The sequence below is a fragment of the Pelodiscus sinensis genome, chromosome 22 (assembly GCF_049634645.1).
Source record: "Pelodiscus sinensis isolate JC-2024 chromosome 22, ASM4963464v1, whole genome shotgun sequence".
Lineage (NCBI taxonomy): Eukaryota > Metazoa > Chordata > Testudines > Trionychidae > Pelodiscus > Pelodiscus sinensis.
The window spans coordinates 12,021,404-12,034,125 of NC_134732.1; the positions used below are offsets into that span (position 1 = coordinate 12,021,404).

The following is a 12,722-nucleotide window of genomic DNA, read 5'->3' on the forward strand; positions in this document are numbered from 1 at the left end:
ACATCCCATGTTTCACCCACTGCTTCAGTGCAGCATCCCATGCCCCTCCCCCCCAGCTCCTTTACTAGTACATTGTTCTAAACAGCTAATAAACCTTTCAGGCCAAGGTTCTGGGGAGAACCTGCAGCTGGGGGGAGAAGGGAGAGGAGGAAACAGGGGACTAGAACTCTAACAGCCAATCCATCTTTTTGCCCTTCTGACCTAGAGCTATTCTGGGAGTGGGGGGGTGTAACAGACTTGTTTGCAATAGGGTTCTCAGAAGGCAGATTTACAATTGTCTACAACAGTGCCTGTACCAAGGGAATCATCCCCTTGCTGGATACAGAGCTTATAGAGCCCTCAGCCAAGGGTCTGAAGAGCCAAACACTCTTTGGGGATTAGATAAACAAACCCTCTTGTGCACTGGAGGTAAAGAAATGTAAACCATCTCCTTAATCTTTAAGGGGAGAGGCACCAATACACTTTAAATGGCCACTATTTAACCTTAAATTCCTAAAGTCTTAAGAGTCCCCCTTGCCCTCCAAATCTGAAACACTATGGATGTGTACACAGTTGAGAAGTTATTCTCCTCTCTAATTCCCAGGAAATAGCCAGTTTTCATGCAAGTCTAGAGGTAGGCAAGTTCTAACACCTTCCTACTCAATTTCTACTCCAAGCTCTTTGCCTCAGTTTCTCTTGTCACTCCTTCTCACTAGGTACTTATACTAGCTATCTTCATGAAGTGCTTTAAGATCCTATAGAAGTGTTATGAGCTAAAAGGAAGTCAGGTAACACTGTCAGAACAGGTCTGATACAAACATTTTGTCTACATTTTGCCTAAATTAATGTACTCAAGTAATTGACTACTCAGGTAATCCTATTCTCTCTCCCCCTCCCCTTCCCAGCCACTCAGTTTCCTTCTGTATTTATTCTGATACAAAATTGCATCACAGCTTAATCAAGCAAGCGCCAAAAAGGCTCATCTGCAGGATTTTATCATACACTGATGCAAACTAGTTTTATTAATGCTAGAAAAGCCTATAAAACAGCTGGATGGTAATGAATGGCCCAAGAAACCATCCACTGTTTATAGAAGGTATGCCACCTTCCCTCGAGATCTTTAATATTTTGATAAGCTTTAATGCTTTATAGCTCCAGATACTCTCAAGTAGATATATACAAAGCCCCTTTTGCTGGCCCCTCTAATTCACTTCCTAAGCCATCATAACCCATTTGTGTTATTGCAATATTGGAAATACCTGGTACAATCACTGACAAGAAATTAAGGACAAGGAACCTGGAGTACAAATGAAGACCTGATCCTCCCTATCTTATCACCCCTTCATGGATAGTCTTAAGGGGGCTGTGAAGCCCCTCTAGAGGGGAATGCTAGAGATGCAAAAGATTAACCAGTTGACCTGTAAGCATCACCCTTACTGTGTGATGGTAACAGTCAACTGGCAGCCTGGAGCAGCCCCTTGCCTGATACGCATTGGGCTGCTCTGGCCTGGGCCACGGATGTTCTAGCCCAGCCAGAGCAGTCCCTGCCTGCAGCAGGCCCAGCATAGTCAAAGCAGCCCATGGCAGGCGTTAAGGGGGAACAGGCCTGCCAGGTCACGCCACAGACTGGAGCAGCCTCCCACTCCCACTGAAGTAGTTAACCAGTTAAATGCAATGTTTCCCATTTAATCAGTTAACTAGTCATTTTACATCTCTAGTATCTCCTGGGGCTGCTAAGGTTTCTTCTTAAAGTCTATGGAGCAAGCCCCACTCTGCTGCAGCAGGGAGAAGCACTGAATGTGGACCACTAGAGCCATGCCAGTACAATGCCTGAAATGAAGCAGTCAGTAGCAAAGCAGAACTGGCACATGATGTGGGAATGCTGCCTGAAAAGCATTTTGGCTTCCTGTTACCAACCATGTGCAAATTTCAGATGCCAGAGATATGCAAAATCCACAGCAGGGCTCTTTGCACAATGACCTCTTATGTCTGGATTGTGCTAGATTTAAAGAACTATTTGCTGAAGTTGTCATGTGTTGCAAGTTCTGTTGAATCACTGGAACAATTAAACTACCCCCTCCAAATCAGCATGGGCAGATAAGCAACAGAAATAGAGCTTGGAAAAACAAATGAGGGATGGGGACAGTTCGAACACATCTGTCTAGAGCCTCCTGCGGATACAAAGTTTGTATCCACACCTGCATCCATATCTGCAGATACCTGTGAATATAAAGAGCATGCCTGCAAATTTGCAGGGCTCTAAATCTCTAATCACATCCATCACCTCCTGTTAAGGCAATCTTGGAGGTCATTTATAGCAACCATAGTTACAAGGTTAAGGCAATTGTGATTCAAGGTGACTGACCTTTTAAAACACCCACAACAGCTGTTCCATTCAGGGATTTTTGTATAAGCCAAGTTTCAGAATGAAGCATCTAGCACTTCCACAGCTCTGAGTACTTTATGAAAGCAGGCAGAACTACAACAGAGTGAAAACTAGATACAAGAAAGTTAAGTGACTTGTCCAAAGCCACACAGGAAATCAGTGGCAGAAACGGATGAACTATTATTGTATTCCAAGTTTGGTGCCATAACCACTGGACTATGCTGTTGCCCCTTTGAGAGGCCAACGGGAAGACAGAAAGTAGTACTAGAGTCAGAGGATTTTTGCATTGTCATGTTTCATTTGCAAAGATAAAACCAGTCACAAGAGAAGTAAAGATATTACATTATTTTTCTGGCAAAGAGTGTGCATACAAACACCACGCTGGCTAGCCACTGGTTGAACCTGAGCCCAATTAAAGTGAGAACTGGGTGGCACCTGGAGAGGTGATAGGCACAACTGGTGATCAAGTACATTTATATCTAGTCTAAGCCACAGTCATAACACAGCAAACTGGGGCACCCCAGATATTTGGCTCTAGGATATTAGAGTTCCTATTTGTTTATCAAAATCTGTAGAGAACAGAGCACTGAGGAAATCTTTGGTGCTCCCCTGCTATGGCTGCTCTCCAGTCCAACAGAAAAATCTCTTAAACTTAAGAACCTGAATCTGAAGAGTCTCAATCCCCCTCCCCCCAGGGTTCCAGAAACCTGTGAAACAGCTGTGTTGAGAAGGCTCTGATTCCACTTCTTAGACTACATGGGGAATAAGAGACTGTTGTGGAACTGCCAAGCATCTGCAGCAAAGAGGGCTGGTTGGGTTTGAGGGCTCTTAAACCATTTATGATTTTAGGCTGACTATACACCAGCTGGAAAAAGAGTCAGAACAAGTTTGCCTTCAGACAAAGCTGCACATGAAAGATTGCGGCTGACCCTTCAGCACTGCCTTGTCTAGACTTTCCACAGATTTGGGACTTCACCTGTGACTTCCACAGGGAAGTCATCCTCTCCAAGTGTTATTGCACATTTACAGCTCGGATGCTACTTCCATAACTAAACACCTCTGTCCCTCAGTCCACTCCTTTTGACAGATTGACAGCACACTTACACATACCACACAGTAGCTAGCAAGTCTTAGCACCATCATTGCTTCAATTCATGCATGCAGAGAAACCTGAAAAACCTAATGCTTTATCTTGCAGCTATCATGGTCATGTGGTCTGAATGATTGTTGCAAACCCAGGCTTACAGAAGGAAGGAGAAGGGCAGCAGGGGGATGGAGGGGGAGAGGTGATTTTGCAAACCCAGGCTTACAGGAGGGAGAAGGGCAGCAGGGGGTGGGGGAGGAGGGATGGAGGGGGAGAGGCGATTTGACAACCTATGACAGGCAATTTTGCAAACCCAGGCTTACAGAAGGAGGGAGAAGGGCAGCAGGGGGATTGGGGGTGGGTGGGGGGGGGGAGGCGATTTGACAACCCATGACAAGGTTATGTGAATGGTCAGACTTCTGAGTGTTTAAATGCACAGCAGGAAGTTCAGAGGCAATGCAAGATGTGTCACTAGGGATGAAAAGAAATCTAAAGATCTTGTAGTTCACATAAAGCAGAAGTAGCTACTCTAATTTGCCTATTCTTGGTTTTAGTACTTCGGTCCCATTTCCTCCCAAGCCTCAAATGCTGCTCTTCAGTCCCCTCAACATGTAAGTTACACCAGTATGCTGATTGGGCCAGATTCAGAGCTAGCTATATTTACACAAAAGTGTACATATATCACCTAGCAGGATGCAGGAAGGTACAAGTTACATTTACTTGACTCTGAACCTCTTAGAGCTGCATTTTTCCCCCAGAGATCTGAACTTTGCATTGGGGCCCATATCTACCAGAAACATGCCCCTAGTGAGACTCTGCTTCTAAGGCAGCCCAGAACAAAAGGCATCTAGAAGCAGCTGTTCGATATGAAAGCGGGAAGATGCACATATGGCACAGTGAAGTAGAAAATCTTCTCCCCTGCCCCTAACGTGCGAGATCTAGGGATAACCCACAACTCCTGAAATCAAGCTGCTCTGTCCCTCTATCTCCATTTAATGGAACCTGGTTGTTAAAGGTTCCAGTATTGATCCCAATTTTGAAATAATTCAATTCTACTTCCTGGGATTCAGTGTGCACCATACACTGTCAACTTGTTCCTACAGATTGCAGATTCCTCCTTTCCCTGTCCTTCAGGCTAGTGCTGCTGCACCTCTGGCCCAGTTAAATATCTGGGCTTGTTTTTGTGCAAGCAGCCAATATAGTAATGAATAATGAAGTGCAGTCTTTCACTGAGTGCTACTCTTACTCTACAAGGGAAGAGAAGAGTCATTCTGCATTCCAAGGCCTCAATAATTCATTGAGGGGTTGGGTTTCCCCTTTGAAGCTTGGAAGACAGCAGGAGTAGTCTGCTTTGTTAGTTCTCATCTGTCCTTCTGTCAAAATAGTTGATGGGGACCCCTGAATTGAGAAGAGGCTTGGGATGTAAACTGATGAGCATACTATGAAGCTTCCTTGTTACCCAGCTCTTACCAGTTCACTCCAGTGGTGGCCACCAAAGCAGTGTGGGCAGGAGGACTCCAGCCATAGCATCTCGGTTAAAGCCAGCTAACCAGATAAGAACTATTGACTAACTCAGGGCACGTCTAAACTACATTCCTCTTTCAAAAGGAATGTAAACGAGGCAAATTGAAAATGCAAAAGAGGCGCAGATTTAAATATCCCACACTTCATTTGCATCCAAGAGCTTTTTCGAAAAAGGGTTTTTCGAAAGTGAAAGCACAATCTAGACAAGGTTCTTTAAAAAAAAAAAAAAAAAAACCACCCCACAAACAAACAAAAAAAACCAACCTTTGAAAGAGCAAGTACTCCTGAAAGTGAAGAGTATGGGTTTCAAAAAAAGTCCCCCCCAAAGAACCCAGTCTAGACTTCTTTCCACATTCAAAAAAGCGAACGAATGCAAATATGCAAATGAAGCATGGGATATTTAAATCCATGCTTCTTTTGCGCTTTCGATTTGTCTCATTTACATTCCTCTTTTGAAAAAGGAATGTAAGTGTCTAGCTATAGCTTCAGGGATGGGGGAATCTGAGTTAGGGGCCACTGACCCACAGGGGAAAACAAAAAACCAGTTGGGGACCACACACAAATGAGAAAAACAGAAAAAAACAAAACAAAAAAAATCTCAGACATGGCCCTTGACTGAGAAGGAAAGACACTCCCCACATACCCCTCACATACCAGAGCCTGGGGGGGCCCAAGCCTAGTAGATTTTGGGTGCTCCTGATGTGGAGTGGTGAGGGGGCTGGAGTGCCAGCACAGGCACCCCAATGCTGGGGGGCAGCCCTGAGCCTCAGGGGCCAGATCTAGGCAAGTTGAGGCCTGCATCTGGCCCCCAGGCCTGAGCTTTCCCACCTGTGGTTTAACTAGTTACCCATCTTAGCATTCCTAGGGAAGACTGGATGACCAGTGTAGGTTAGGAAGAGGGGCTAGCAGGCTCTGCATAGCAGCTGAAGCAGCAGTCAAAACCCTGGGGATAGGAATTGCAGCTTGCTAGAATCACCATCAATTCTTGAGAGAAAGGCAATGCTGTGCTTGGCACATGGGAGAAGTCCTTTCTGCTGCTCAGGAGTAAGGTTGAGGGTGGGTCTTAAATGGAGGATGTAACATTCAATGGCATGTGCTGCCTGAGCTGTCCCTGCATCACAGTCACACCTTTAGACTTCAACATTCACAGCTTTAGTGGATGAAGATCAACTCCCTTGGAAAGCCCACTCCGCCAGGAGTCAGACGATTTCTGCCCTTTCTTCTAACATGGTGCCCACGTGATGCAATTCTGTTGTACAACCAGGCCTCCAATGGAGGGGAGGGGCAACTGCTCCGGGGCCCAGCCATTCAAAAGAGCCCAGGACTCCTGGCTGCCGCCATCACTACTGCAGTAGGGAGGCACTAAGCTGGCTGTGGCCAGGGGAAGCATGGCATGGTCCAGGTAGTGCTGAGGACTGGCTGGCCCCCACCCCACCACCTGAGGCCCCACCCCTTCTGGGAGCACAGAGCCACTCCTTGTCCAGGGGCCGGGCAGTTCTGTCTGCCCCACTGTTTAAAACACTCAAGGGCAGGCCCATGTGAGAATAGGGAAGACAGCCTGAGATGTAAGGCAGAGTTTAGATCAAAGTAGGAATCTTAGTCAGATCTTTACTTTTAGTGATGAATTATTTTACTGAGATCTTCCCCACCATAAGTCCTTTTTAAAAAAGAAGCTTAGAGGCCTTAGAAACAGAAGATTCTGTCTTCAGCAAACTATTAGCAAATAGAATGTGTGGCAAGGCCTTCTTGGATATCCTGCCAGTGATTTTACTCAGTGCCTGTCGCACTGTAGGAGCTCATTGCCCTTGGCTGCTGAGATCTCTGCTATTTCAGAGACCGCCCACAGATGATGAATAAAGTTAGACACCTAAAAACCCTCTAATCTAAGCAAAGTTCATCCAACCTCAGCAGTTCTAGTAAGGAAGCTTTCCATTACTCTCCCTCTGTAGAGCACCACTTTGGAAAAAAGCTGTTGCAACTCACAATATGCCCTCAATCAGAGACCTAAGCCCAATTGGCATCAGGTTCCATATACTGGGTAACATGGCAATAGTGGGTAGAGGATGCAACTAGTTCTGAAGCAGTAGCTATTATAGTGGTTACTGCTATAGCAAACTAGCCATGCTCACCCAGCCAAATAGCCACATGTGGCTAGCAGCTAGCACAGGGTGGGCAAAGGGCCTCCGTAGGCCCAATCCAGCCTGTGAAGGCCCTGCTGCTCTCCCACCCCCAGGCCAATTAGGGTCTGGGGGCACACCCAAAGCTCTCTGCTCTGCCCCCACCCTGCAAGCAGCACACAGGCTTCAAAGTGCTGTGCACTGCTTGCAGGGCGGGGGCAGAGCAGAGATTCGGGCACTCCACAGCCCCTAGGCCTTAATTGGCCTGGGGAGAGGGGAGCACTTGTAGCCTACTCCCACCCTGCCAGGAGCATGTGGCACTTTGAAGCACAATGCGCTGCTTGGAGGGCAGGGGGAGAATAGAGAAAGCTTCACACGCTTCCCCGCCCCAAGGTCAGTCAGGGCCTGGGGAAGTTGCATGACTCTTCCTTTGCCCTGCAAGGAGCCTGCAACACTTCCAAGTGCCACGGGCTCCTCACAGGGCGGGGGGGGGGGGGGGGGGGGCCTCCCATGCTCCTCAGGCCCTGATTGGCCTAGAGGTGGGCGAGTGTGCCAAGCCTCTCCCAGGGCATGGGTGCCTAGTGGGAAGGGGGGGCAAAGGGGCTCCCCCACCCCTTCTAGGGTGGCCCGGGGCTACTTCAAAAATGTTTTGAAGTGGTCCCTGGGCAAAAATTATTGCCCACCCTGGGCTAGCATGTTGGACACCATGACACTATGGTAATTCATGGCCATCAAAAGTCATAGCAGGTGATGAATCAAAGAAAGTGCTTGTATGGAGAAATGACATGGTCTTGCAGATGCTGGTAACAGCATTAAAGCCACTTTAATGTGCCCCTTTTAATTTTTAAAATCTAGTTTAATTACTTGTTACCATCAGAAGGAACTTGTATTTAAACTAGGCAAAAGAAGCTAACTGTAAAAAACGAATCACCATACATTGTAATAGCTATTTGATCCTGCTTAAAAGACTGTCCATTGAAAGGACACTGATGCTGAGAATGGGGAAATCTTTTCAAAAGGAAAAAAACTGAGCCTCACACATTTGGTGACTATTATTAGTTCTGATATTGGGGGTTAGGGTCTCAGTTTACACGCTAATGATTCAAATAATGCTTAATGTGTACAATTTCACAGAACCACTTTCCATAAACAAAAAAGTAAACCAAGGCACATCTGCCCAAGTAATTATTTCTAGACTCCAAAGCATGTTCTATTTGAGCACAAGAGAAACATTTGCTACCTTGGCAGAAAGATAAACACCAGACACTTGTCTGCTTTGATGGTCAGAGCAGCCCCTTTTTAATAATATTTCAGATTCCCATTTCTATGGCAACAGAGCCCACTTATAAAGATCAGTCCAGAGCCTCACCATCCCTAAGAACCAGCAAGTTATTATTCTGATCAAAGGAAAATTAACAGAATGAGCTGTTTTAAGATTTATCAGCAAACTGAGCCACAGAGCATGACCCGCCACAAGTCTGCCTCTTCCCCACATCCAAAGTGTCCTCCAAAACCCCAATGCCCTGCATCCAGCCTCAGGATCAGAAGAGCTCAGACTAGTCAATACAACTCATCTGGTGGACAATGGTGGTGGTGGGGCACAGCACAGACTGTGGTACAACTCCATAACAGCACCAGGCCTTATGACCAGCAAAGACAGTGCAGAACTACAAGGGGCTGCACTTTTAGGGTCCTCCACCATTAGTAGCAGAGCTGTTATCACTGGATTCCCACCATGGGCACTGCTAGCAAGCTTATGGGACTGGCATGCTCAGGAATTATATTTTAAAGGGAGTAGGATGACAGATGTGTTATAGGCAAAACATGACGCATTATGTGACAAGCCCTTTTTATGGAGCTGAGTGATACTTGATTATGCTGCAGTGTGAGTTGGTTTATTGCTTTTCAAACTGAAGCCTTAGTCAAACTGTAGCAGTCTTACCTATTACATAACCAGCACAGTATACTGCTCTGCACTCTGGCAGAATAAGATCACACTTGGCTCTGCAGTCAGGGAGCCCTTCTGGACTGTGCAGTGAAAGTAATGGGGCATGCAGTGACAAAACGGGCTCCCACTCAGCAGGGAAAGGCACTGCCACAGAGCTCTTGAGACATTTGAGCAAGGAACCCCATTGCTAGCAGCTGCCTTCCACTAGTCTTCAGCCTCCTACTCCAGGACAAGGTCAGCGGAGCAAGTCACTTTCCCGAGATTCAGCATAGATGCTAACATCTAGTCGATGCCTCCTCCGCTGTCTTTCTAAAACGCAACATAACAGCCAAATGTGGCTCAATGAACGTTGCCTTATCGTGAAGGCGAGGAAGGAAAAGACTTACCCAAGATGCAACACAAAACAAGATGCCAAGGAGGGGACTAACTGTCATGTAATTTACCTCTTCGGACAAGATGCTGCACAGCCTCAACACTTGTGGCCACCTCTGCTTGCACTTGCAGGAGCTTGGGCCCACAGCTCCATCTGTACCATACATTTCCCAAGCCCTCCCTGCTTTAGGGCACAAGGCAAACAGCTTTGTCTACCAGCAGGGGTCCAGGAGTTCAGGTACCTGTTGTAATAGACAGGGCCCAGTGAAAGTTCACCATTGGTTGAGCTCAGCTGACTGCCAGGAGGCCAGACTTTTTACAGAAGATTGAAAAACATGCTTGGATTGATGCAGGGTCAGATAGGAATTGTTGTGCCTGTAATGTGAAAACCGAACAACTGGCACCCTTAATGTAGCATGTTACCAAGTTCCTTTCCCATATTCTAGTAGGGGATGGAGATTTTAAGAAAGAGTTAAGCTCCACTGTCTGGACAGATGTTCACTAGCAGCCAAACAGCCTGTAACACCCAGGACTGAGTGATAGCATAGTAGGAATGTAATAATGTAACCCAGGGGTTCTCAAACTGATATCACAACCCCCTAATATGCTAATTAAATTTGTGTGCCCCCCAGGCAGGCCTCCCACCCCCCCCCCCATCCCAGTGCACTCTCCCCCCACTCCCTCAGGCAGGCATCAGCATCTGGAGCCTGGCTCCAATTAAATCTTGCACCTCCACCCCCATCCCCGCCCCGCCCCAGAGCCAGGCACAGAAGAATCTTACTTTTAAAGTATCTGCTTCTACCCCCGGCCCTGCTGCCTCAGCTGGCAGCTTGCAGGGGAAGCATCATGTGGCCAGTTGCCAGTCTCGGCTGGTCAGGTGGGCCAGAGCAGCGTGTGCTCTGCTCCCACCCAGCCCGGCACCCCCCTAGCGTGGTGCCTTGCAACTGCCCCCTCCCCTCCCTTCACTAGATTCTGCAGCACTCCTCACTCCCTTGCCAGATGCAGCATGGGAAAATTGACCGGAGGGAGCACAGACTGTCCGGAGATGCCGGTGAGAAAAATGCAAAAAAGCCACACCAGATCCAGCTGCGACCCCTCCCCCCGTAAGTTGGTCACAATGCCCTTGGGGGTCACGACCCACAGTTTGAGAAATGCTGATGTAATCTATTACCTGATAAGCAAAAGCTTATGTTAATACTAGAGACTACATGTAGCCCCTCCCCTGCCAGCCAATTCTTTAGCAGGCTGGCCAGCAACCGGGCTCAGTCCTTGCTCATGTTGGGTCCAGGACCTACCCCTGCTGCAGCCAGACAGGCACACAGCCTGGCTCATATCTGGCTCACACCAGGTCTGGGAGCTCAGGCCCCTTTCCTCCGGACAGGGGCTGCTGCCATGCCATGCTGCTCCCTCTATTAGAGGCAGCATCATGGGATGGCAGGCAGCCAGTCCACAAGGGGAGCTGGTTTTAAACTGGCTCCCCTCAGACCAGCTCCTGCCTGGCCCCCCGGGCTGCTACCTCTGAGACCACCTCAGAAGTGGGGCCAGAACACACTGGCTGCCAGCCCCACCCCAGGGACTACAGAACAGTCAAGTAAATCGACAATTCATGAGGTTAACCGACTATTCAGTCCCTTGTGCATAATGACTAGTGCATTTTCCTACCAGCCACTGCATTTCCAGAAACATTATTTGATAAATGCCTAGAGCAGCAGAAAGCAATCTAGTTGTTTTTTTAATTAAGAGTATTAGTCCAGCCAACTCAGAGTCCCTTCCCCGGGGAAGTCTGCTGTGCTGAAAAAAAAAGGGCAGCTACCGATCTGCTCTCCCTTCCATTCCCCTGATCCCAACAAAACAGGGAAAACAAAAAACAAAAGAGACTGACAGAAAGTCACATACTATCTCCTCCAGCAACCATTTAGCCTTTTGTAGGTGTACATATCTGCCTGTCAGACTTCTGCTTCATGGTGCCAGTGTTGTGACTAGCTTTTTAATCCAAATACCAGGACTCTGCTAGGACACAGCCCAAATGGGACTAGTCACATTTGTACATTTCAGGGGAATTTTTTTTTAATTAGCATCGTTCAACTAACCCTATCCTCTCCCACCTACCAAAACCCCAGAGAGTCTCCCCTAGTAATTGTCCTAAACAATGCTGCTTTGTTTCTTTTAATTTGCCTGTAATTAATGTGAATATTCACATGCAAGTTGATATTAAGTGGGCGTAGTAGCCAAGAGAAACTATTTATAAATTCCTCTCTACCAAAACCGCCCCCCTCTACCCCATCACTGATGTGAAGAGCTGCTCATCCCTAGGCTGGCTTCTTCCTACACCTTGTGCAAGTCTTTGATAAGTGATCTTTATAAGGCCTTCCAAATCCAAACATGCCATATCTTTCCAGCATTTCTTCTTTCCTTTTGTTAAGGTCATTTGCATGAGAACAGTATTGTTAAGCTCTCCATCTGCTCCTTATTCTGTACCTGAAGTAACTATTTCTCTTCCACTGGCATCTGACTCATTGCTATAAAAGAGAAGACATGCTCACAATAGACTAGCTTCTTGAAGAGCCTGCATTCTTCTGTTGACTTGATGAATAACTCTTCGTAAGCTTGACATCTTGCCTCTCTCATTAACAGAAGTTTGTCCAATAAAAGATATTACCTCACCCACTTTACCTTATATCCTGGGATCAATACAACTACACCACTGCACGCATACTCCTGTTGAGACAGCCAAGAAGGAGTCTATACCATTACTATCCAACCTCCTCCAAGTTGGAAGATAGAACAAGTCCAGGCCCTACATCAGAATTGTCTTAAGACCAGAAAGTTCCACAGACCCCGCCCCTCACCCCTCCATGTGCTAGCTATAGCCTTTGAGAAGGGAAGATAGAAGTTTCAAATAACTGAGTTGAAGCTAGTCAAAAAAATGGAATCTTACTACCTACTACATCGGGGTGGGCAATAAAACAGCAGCAATTCAACAGGGTAAACTCCTGGCAGACCTCTGCAGGTACAGGCACTTTGTGCAAGCACATGTACCAGTGAACTGGATCTTGCCTGTGGGCCAGTATTTGCCCACCACTGTTCTACACTGACTAGGGTCGTGCAACTGGGCACCCTCATAGAACCAGATTTTGTTCAACTAAGAACCTCTCTGGAAATGTGCTAGGAGGCAAATACTAAATCTAGTTTGCCAAAGCTAGACCACATTTCAGTCACCTCAGGACCAATGCATGCCACAGCCCTAACAAGGGAAGTCAGGCATAGTTCTGAGTTCCCAGAAGGGTACTTTCAGGCTTCCACTATTGACCT

General features: G+C 47.0%; 1 protein-coding gene across 6 annotated transcripts in view; it reads right to left on the bottom strand.

Annotated features, from left to right (window-relative positions):
• SH3GLB2 (SH3 domain containing GRB2 like, endophilin B2) overlaps positions 1 to 12,722 on the bottom strand; it is a 43,734-nt gene that overhangs the window by 28,152 nt on the left and 2,860 nt on the right. The gene's annotated exons all lie outside the window — the stretch shown is intronic.